Here is a 9,768-nt window from a genome sequence, read left to right as displayed (position 1 = left end):
AGAGACAGCGAGAGAGAGTCCTCATTCTGTCAGAGAGAGAGAGAGAGAGAGAGAGAGAGAGAGAGAGAGAGACCCAATCAAATCATGAGAAAACAAAAAGATAATTACTTAACACATTGGAAAGAATTAACAAAAAAACAGAGCAAACTAGAATGCTATTTGGCCCTACACAGAGAGTACACAGCGGCAGAATACCTGACCACTGTGACTGACCCAAAATTAAGGAAAGCTTTGACTATGTACAGACTCAGTGAGCATAGCCTTGCTATTGAGAAAGGCTGCCGTAGGCAGACATGGCTCTCAAGAGAAGACAGGCTATGTGCTCACTGCCCACAAAATGAGGTGGAAACTGAGCTGCACTTCCTAACCTCCTGCCCAATGTATGACCATATTAGAGACATATTTCCCTCAGATTACACAGATCCACAAAGAATTCGAAAACAAATCCAATTTTGAAAAACTCCCATATCTACTGGGTGAAATTCCACAGTGTGCCATCACAGCAGCAAGATTTGTGACCTGTTGCCACGAGAAAAGGGCAACCAGTGAAGAACAAACACCATTGTAAATACAACCCATATTTATGCTTATTTATTTTATCTTGTGTCCTTTAACCATTTGTACATTGTCAAAACACTGTATATATATATAATATGACATTTGTAATGTCTTTACTGTTTTGAAACTTCTGTATGTGTAATGTTTACTGTTAATTTTGGTTGTTTTTCACTTTATATATCCACTTTGTATGTTGTCTACCTCACTTGCTTTGGCAATGTTAACACATGTTTCCCATGCCAATAAAGCCCTTGAATTGAATTGAGAGAGAGAGAGAGAGAGACCCAATCAAATCATGAGAAAACAAAAAGATAATTACTTAACACATTGGAAAGAATTAACAAAAAAACAGAGCAAACTAGAATGCTATTTGGCCCTACACAGAGAGTACACAGCGGCAGAATACCTGACCACTGTGACTGACCCAAAATTAAGGAAAGCTTTGACTATGTACAGACTCAGTGAGCATAGCCTTGCTATTGAGAAAGGCTGCCGTAGGCAGACATGGCTCTCAAGAGAAGACAGGCTATGTGCTCACTGCCCACAAAATGAGGTGGAAACTGAGCTGCACTTCCTAACCTCCTGCCCAATGTATGACCATATTAGAGACATATTTCCCTCAGATTACACAGATCCACAAAGAATTCGAAAACAAATCCAATTTTGAAAAACTCCCATATCTACTGGGTGAAATTCCACAGTGTGCCATCACAGCAGCAAGATTTGTGACCTGTTGCCACGAGAAAAGGGCAACCAGTGAAGAACAAACACCATTGTAAATACAACCCATATTTATGCTTATTTATTTTATCTTGTGTCCTTTAACCATTTGTACATTGTCAAAACACTGTATATATATATAATATGACATTTGTAATGTCTTTACTGTTTTGAAACTTCTGTATGTGTAATGTTTACTGTTAATTTTGGTTGTTTTTCACTTTATATATCCACTTTGTATGTTGTCTACCTCACTTGCTTTGGCAATGTTAACACATGTTTCCCATGCCAATAAAGCCCTTGAATTGAATTGAGAGAGAGAGAGAGAGAGACCCAATCAAATCATGAGAAAACAAAAAGATAATTACTTAACACATTGGAAAGAATTAACAAAAAAACAGAGCAAACTAGAATGCTATTTGGCCCTACACAGAGAGTACACAGCGGCAGAATACCTGACCACTGTGACTGACCCAAAATTAAGGAAAGCTTTGACTATGTACAGACTCAGTGAGCATAGCCTTGCTATTGAGAAAGGCTGCCGTAGGCAGACATGGCTCTCAAGAGAAGACAGGCTATGTGCTCACTGCCCACAAAATGAGGTGGAAACTGAGCTGCACTTCCTAACCTCCTGCCCAATGTATGACCATATTAGAGACATATTTCCCTCAGATTACACAGATCCACAAAGAATTCGAAAACAAATCCAATTTTGAAAAACTCCCATATCTACTGGGTGAAATTCCACAGTGTGCCATCACAGCAGCAAGATTTGTGACCTGTTGCCACGAGAAAAGGGCAACCAGTGAAGAACAAACACCATTGTAAATACAACCCATATTTATGCTTATTTATTTTATCTTGTGTCCTTTAACCATTTGTACATTGTCAAAACACTGTATATATATATAATATGACATTTGTAATGTCTTTACTGTTTTGAAACTTCTGTATGTGTAATGTTTACTGTTAATTTTGGTTGTTTTTCACTTTATATATCCACTTTGTATGTTGTCTACCTCACTTGCTTTGGCAATGTTAACACATGTTTCCCATGCCAATAAAGCCCTTGAATTGAATTGAGAGAGAGAGAGAGAGAGAGGCCTCATTCTGTCAGAGAGAGAGAGAGAGAGAGAGAGAGGCCTCATTCTGTCAGAGAGAAAGAGAGATATAATAACTCTTGCTCTAGTCATGCTCAACATGAGCTCCTGATATATTTCATATTTCTTTGTTTTTAGAATGAGATAAACACTCTAATCGAAAAAGAATTCCAGACAAGAAGTGATGAACAACAACTCTATTCATTCAGAATAGAAAAAAAGTAACTTTGCGCCTCAAGTTTAAGAAGTTTTGACTCTAGCTAGCTACACAACAAAGATGTCAGAAGAAACGAGCTAGAAGAAACCTAGCAAGGGGAGTTAATACAACTACATCAAACGACCAAACTGAGTGAGTAAACCAAAAAGGAGCACAGACTAACTTTAAACATATCCCCTGTTTTTTTGTGTGAGGATTTGTCACTCTTTTTGCTGGTTTTTTAACTAAATACGCGCTAGCTAGCAACAGCAGCAGACGAACAAATCGGTTGCCATGGTAACGGGGCGGCAGAACTGCGCAGCAGCAGCTGTAGCAGAGCCCACAGGCACCATGTCCCCACTCCCCCTTAGCGCAGAATCCATTCTCTACCATAAAGAGGCCAAAAATGACACCACGAGGAAAGCTTTTAAACAGAAACTACTAAAGGGGAGGCCAGAAACCCTTTTCGCAGACCTCTACAAAAACGGTGACATGAGTAATCTCATCTTCCTCACTGACCAGCCAAATGCATGGCGCTCAGCAGTCTGCTCTCACTACCCATTCATAAAGAAAGAGGGAATCTGTAATGGGTGGAAGCTGAAAGTCAAAGAGACAGACGACCCTGACAGCACCATGATAACAATCAACCTCTACAAGACTGGGACTGTCATGGTGCAAGGTAACATTAGGCTGTTTGAAACAGACTTTCAGACCATTAAGGAGAGAGCAGAGGGAGAAAAGGACACCACCAGTGACATGCCCTCCCACAAGACAAACTCCACCAGCACCACCCTCACCCCTACTCTCCCCACCCAAAAAGGCACATCCAGCACCTCTCTTCCCACCATAGTGGAGGACACGTCCCAGGAGGAGAGCGACCCCCTCAGTGCAGAGCAGGCTCAGGCCCTCCTCACCACCATGGCTGCCATGAGGAATGAGTTCACCAAACTGGAGGGGGAGGTGGTCCTGCTGAGGGAGAGCGTGAGCAAACAGCAACCAGACAACCACACCTTAGAGGAGCTCCTAACCAAGGTGAGGACAGAGCAGGACAGCAGCCTTGCAACACAGCTGAAAGAGGTTCAGCAAGACAGAGACGGAGCTGGCTGTTCTAACAAAGGAGGTGAGAGCTCCAAAAAGACATGCAGAACAGTAATAACGATCTGACCACACTAAGAGAGGAGCTGCAGGAGAGAAAGAGAACAGAGGACAGGCTGCAGGAGCAGCTAGAACACCACTATGACCTGCCCTCACACAGCAGAGGAGCCCAGATCAACCAGCCAGGCTTCCCCAACCCAGAGAACAGCCTCCCACTGACAGCGGCACTGGCACAGACCAGCCAGACCCCAGCTCCAACACCCACCAGCCCCCCCTCTGCCCCTTCCAGTCCAGAAGAAACACTGGCTGACATCGTCCTGTTGATGGACTCAAATGGGAAGTTTGTTCAGGAGAAGAAACTTTTCCCTCGACACAAAAGGAGAAAGGTGTGGTGCCCAACAACGCAGAGTGCCAGGGAGCTGCTTGATGAGGCCCATCTCGGGTCGCCAAGCCACTTAATCATACATACCGGAAGCAACGACCTGCGTGCTCAGCAGGAGAGGGTGGCGACTTCACTACGGGGAGTGATTGAGAAGGCCTCCGCAATCTTCCAAAACTCAAGAATCGTGGTGTCAACACTTCTACAGAGGAAGGACTTCCACCCTGCCACAATCCAAAGAATAAAGGCCAGCCTATCCCAGGACTGTGCCCTGCGACCCAATGTACACCTGGCCCACCATCCCACCCTCGATCTGGACTGTCTCTATGACCATGTGCACTTGTACAGGGAGACAGTCCCCATCCTTGCCAAGACTCTCAAGGACGTCGCTTTAAACCGCAGTCCGACCTCTCCACCCAGGAACAGCGGAGCAATCTCCACCACGCCAAGATCACCGAGACAACACCCGGGACCAGCACCCTGGAACCCCCAGCCACGACCACAGCACCACCAACCTCAATACCCACCACAGCCAGCTTCAGAGCCACACTGACAAGGCCTCCCACCCCCCTGCCCCCCACCGCAGACCCACACTTGGAGGAGCCACAGCCCAGCAGGCAGAGCTACGCACAGGCTGTGAGAGGAGCAACTGGCCCAGCCCCCACCAACCAAATGAGTGACATTAAACAAATGCTGAGTCTACTATGCTCACATGTGATAGGCCGAGGGTCATGGTAAGATGAGCACAAGAACTCCACCATCCTCACACTACACCCACCCAAGTGGCATGACACATATCTTAAATGATAAACAAATCACATTTGCATAATAAGAGTTTACTTTAATTGAAAAATCCTATTTTAATAATGCTGGAATTTACAAGGGTTGAAGTCCTCTGCTTTTGGACTAAAGAGCAGAAACCCTGACTTCCTGGAAGAAATTGATGATGTTGATATTGTAGTACTACAGGAAACATGGTGCAGAGGTGATGTTTCCACTGGCTGTCCACTAGGTTATAGGGAGATAATCATACCATCCACTAAATTAAAAGGAATGCTAATATGGTGTAAATCTGAACTAATTAATTCAATAGAATTGATCATAACAGGAGATTTCTTTACATGGTTAAAAATCAACAAGGAGACTACCTTGACAGATAAAAACGTCTTCCTCTGTGCCACATACATTCCCCCCTCAGAGTCACCCTTCTTCAATGAAGAGAGTTTCTCCTTTCTAGAGGGGGAAATTAGTCACTTTCAGGCCCAAGGCAACGTACTGGTCTGTGGAGACCTGAATGCTAGAACAGCAGAAGAACAAGACACTATTAACAGTCATGGGGATAAACACCTACCAGGAAGCAACAACCTTTCCCTCCCTACATACCCCCACAGAAACAACTATGACAAAGTGGAGTACAGCTCGTGAAGCTCTATGGAACACTGGGTCTGTACATAGTCAATGGTAGGCTGAGAGGGGACTCTTTTGGTAGATACACCTACAGCTCATCCTTTGGCAGCAGCACTGTAGACTTCCTCACCGACCTAAACCCAGAGTCTCTCAGAGCCTTCACAGTCAGCCCACTAACACCTCTCTCAGACCACAGTAAAATCACAGTGCATCTGAGAAGAGCAGAATCCAACCATGAAGCATCACGGCCCAATAAATTACATGGTACTAAACAGGCCTATAGATGGAGTGCAAACAGTACAAAAAGCAATTAGTAGCCAGAAAATACAATCTCTCCTGGACAACTTTTTAGCCTTAACATTCTCCTACAGCAATGAAGGTGTACATTTGGCTGTTTGGAACATAAACTTTATATTTGACAAATTAGCCTCCTTGGCTAATTTAAAGAAGCATAAGAGCAAACCAGAAATAAAAGATAATGAAAAATGGTTTGATAATGATTGCAAAAATCTAAGAAAGTAATTGTTAAATATATCTAAACAAAAACACAGAGAACCAGACAACAAAAATATAGGCCTTCAATATGGGGAAACACTGAAGCAATACAAACACACCCTATATGGGGAAACACTGAAGCAATACAAACACACCCTAAGAACAGAGGAACAGCACATTAGAAATCAGCTGGATGGAATTGAGGAATCCATAGAATCAAACCACTTCTGGGAGAATTTGAATAAATTAAACAAACCTCATCATGAGGAATTGGCTAACCAAAATGGGGCTGTGTGGAGAAATCACTTTGCAAACCTCTACAGCAATATAACAAAGAGCCCAGAACAAAAAGATATACAAGAAAAATGACAAATCCTTGAATCAGCAGTCGAAGACTATCACTATACTGTGGATACCCCAATTACAGAAGAAGACTTATTGGGAAAACTATGCACTCTCCAACCCAAAAAGGCCTGTGGTGCTGATGGTATTTTAAATGAAATGATCAAATATACAGACCACAAATTCAAATTGGCTATACTCAAACTATTCAACATTATCCTCAATGCAGGTATTTCCCCCAATATTTGGATCCAGTGATTGATAACACCTATCTATAAAAATTTAGGCAAATTTGACCCAAATAATTACAGAGGAATTTGCGTTAACAGCAACTTGGGGAAAATTCTCTGCAGTATTATAAATAGTAGACTACATAATTTCCTTGACGAACACAACGTCCTGAGCAGAAGCCAGATTCATTTTTTTAAAATGATCGTACAACAGACCACATTTACACCCTCCACACTCTAATTGATAAACAAGTCAACCAAAACAAAGGCAAAATCTACTCGTGTTTTGTAAATTTCAAGAAAGCATTTGATTCAATTTGGCACGAAGGTCTTTTTTAAAATAAACATGACTATTTAACTAACTATTTAACACCTACATTAATGAATAAACAACAAGCAAACAGACTACTTCTCTCAGGGACAGGGAGTGAAACAGGGCTGCACAATAAGTCCAACACTATTTAACATCTACATTAATGAATTAACAACAAGCAAACAGACTTCTTCTCTCAGGGACGGGGAGTGAAACAGGGCTGCACAATAAGTCCAACACTATTTAACATCTACATTAATGAATTAACAACAAGCAAACAGACTTCTTCTCTCAGGGACGGGGAGTGAAACAGGGCTGCACAATAAGTCCAACACTATTTAACATCTACATTAATGAATTAACAACAAGCAAACAGACTTCTTCTCTCAGGGACGGGGAGTGAAACAGGGCTGCCCAATAAGTCCAACACTATTTAACATCTACATTAATGAATTGGCAAAAACATTAGAAGAATCGGCAACACCTGGTATCACATCAACATTGAAATCAAGTGTCTGCTGTACGCAGATGACCTGGTGCTGCTGTCTCCCACTAAAGATGGGTTACAGCAGCACCTAGATCATCTTCACAGGTTCTGTCAGACCTGGGCTCTGACCGTTAACCTAAAAAAACCTAATATAATGATATTCCAAAAAAGGTCCGGAAATAAGGATGACAAATATAAATTATATTTGGACACAGTTCTATTAGAACACACCAAAAACTACACATATCTAGGACTAAATATCAGCAACACAGGTAGCTTTCACATGGCTGTGAATGAGCTGAGAGACAAAGCAAGATGAGCATTTTATGCCATTAAAAGGAACATCAAAATCGAAATTCCAATTAGAATCTGGCTCAACATTTTTCAATCAGTTATAGAACCAATTGCTCTATATGGCAGTGAAGTATGGGGTCCAATCTCTAATAACGAATTGACCAAATGGGACAAACATCCAATCGAAATGCAGAGTTTTGCAAGACTGTATTGCAAGTGCAAACAAAAACTCCAAATAATGCATGTAGAGCAGAATTGGGCCAATACCCCCTCCTCATTCCAATAGAAAAAAGACCCATCAAATTTTACAACCATCTAAAAACAAGTGACCCCAAAACATTCCATCACACAGCTCTACAATGTCAAGAGATGAAACAAGAGAAGAGTCCCCTCAGCCAGCTGGTTCTGAGGCTCAGTTCACCAACCCAAACCAACCCCATAGAGCCTCAGGACAGCACTCAGCCAGCTGGTTCTGAGGCTCAGTTCACCAACCCAAACCAACCCCATAGAGCCTCAGGACAGCACTCAGCCAGCTGGTTCTGAGGCTCAGTTCACCAACCCAAACCAACCCCATAGAGCCTCAGGACAGCACTCAGCCAGCTGGTTCTGAGGCTCAGTTCACCAACCCAAACCAACCCCATAGAGCCTCAGGACAGCACTCAGCCAGCTGGTTCTGAGGCTCAGTTCACCAACCCAAACCAACCCCATAGAGCCTCAGGACAGCACTCAGCCAGCTGGTTCTGAGGCTCAGTTCACCAACCCAAACCAACCCCATAGAGCCTCAGGACAGCACTCAGCCAGCTGGTTCTGAGGCTCAGTTCACCAACCCAAACCAACCCCATAGAGCCTCAGGACAGCACTCAGCCAGCTGGTTCTGAGGCTCAGTTCACCAACCCAAACCAACCCCATAGAGCCTCAGGACAGCACTCAGCCAGCTGGTTCTGAGGCTCAGTTCACCAACCCAAACCAACCCCATAGAGCCTCAGGACAGCACTCAGCCAGCTGGTTCTGAGGCTCAGTTCACCAACCCAAACCAACCCCATAGAGCCTCAGGACAGCACTCAGACAGCTGGTTCTGAGGCTCAGTTCACCAACCCAAACCAACCCCATAGAGCCTCAGGACAGCACTCAGCCAGCTGGTTCTGAGGCTCAGTTCACCAACCCAAACCAACCCCATAGAGCCTCAGGACAGCACTCAGCCAGCTGGTTCTGAGGCTCAGTTCACCAACCCAAACCAACCCCATAGAGCCTCAGGACAGCACTCAGCCAGCTGGTTCTGAGGCTCAGTTCACCAACCCAAACCAACCCCATAGAGCCTCAGGACAGCACTCAGCCAGCTGGTTCTGAGGCTCAGTTCACCAACCCAAACCAACCCCATAGAGCCTCAGAACAGCACTCAGACAGCTGGTTCTGAGGCTCAGTTCACCAACCCAAACCAACCCCATAGATCCTCAGGACAGCACTCAGCCAGCTGGTTCTGAGGCTCAGTTCACCAACCCAAACCAACCCCATAGAGCTTCAGGACAGCACTCAGAACATCTGGCCCAATCAAATCATCACAAAACAAAAATAAAAATATATCACCTATTGGAAAGACACCACAAAAAAGCTCTGTAAACTTCAATGCTATTTAGCTCTAAACTGACAGTACATGGTGGCAGACTATCTGACCACTGTGACTGATAGAAAACTGAGGAAAACATTGACTAGGTATAGACTCAGTGAGCACAGTCTGGCTATAGAGACCGGTCGTCACAGACAAACCTGGCTGCCCAGAGAGGACAGGCTGTGCTCACTCTGCTCCAGGGGAGAGGTAGAGACAGAACTGCATTTCCTATTACACTGTGACAAATACTCAGACCTAAGAGAATATTTCATTCCCAAAATTATAATTCAATACAAAGAATTTGAAACTATAAAAGATGAAGAAAAAAATCAAATATCTATTGGGTGAAAAGCCAAAATGTGCGGTTTTGGCAGCCAAATATGTGTCCTCCTGCCACAACCTGAGGGACAGCCAGTGAAAAGTGCAAAGTAATGTCGATAATATTTCCCATCTTGTTTTATTTTGTCTTTCATACCGCGTCATGTGTCTTCTCAGTCATGTTGACACTGGTCTACTACGATGTCATGTGTCTTCTCAGTCATGTTG

The sequence above is a fragment of the Oncorhynchus kisutch genome, linkage group LG14, assembly GCF_002021735.2.
Source record: "Oncorhynchus kisutch isolate 150728-3 linkage group LG14, Okis_V2, whole genome shotgun sequence".
NCBI lineage: Eukaryota > Metazoa > Chordata > Actinopteri > Salmoniformes > Salmonidae > Oncorhynchus > Oncorhynchus kisutch.
The sequence above is the reverse complement of the archived record's forward strand: the minus strand, read 5'-3'. Positions refer to the sequence as shown.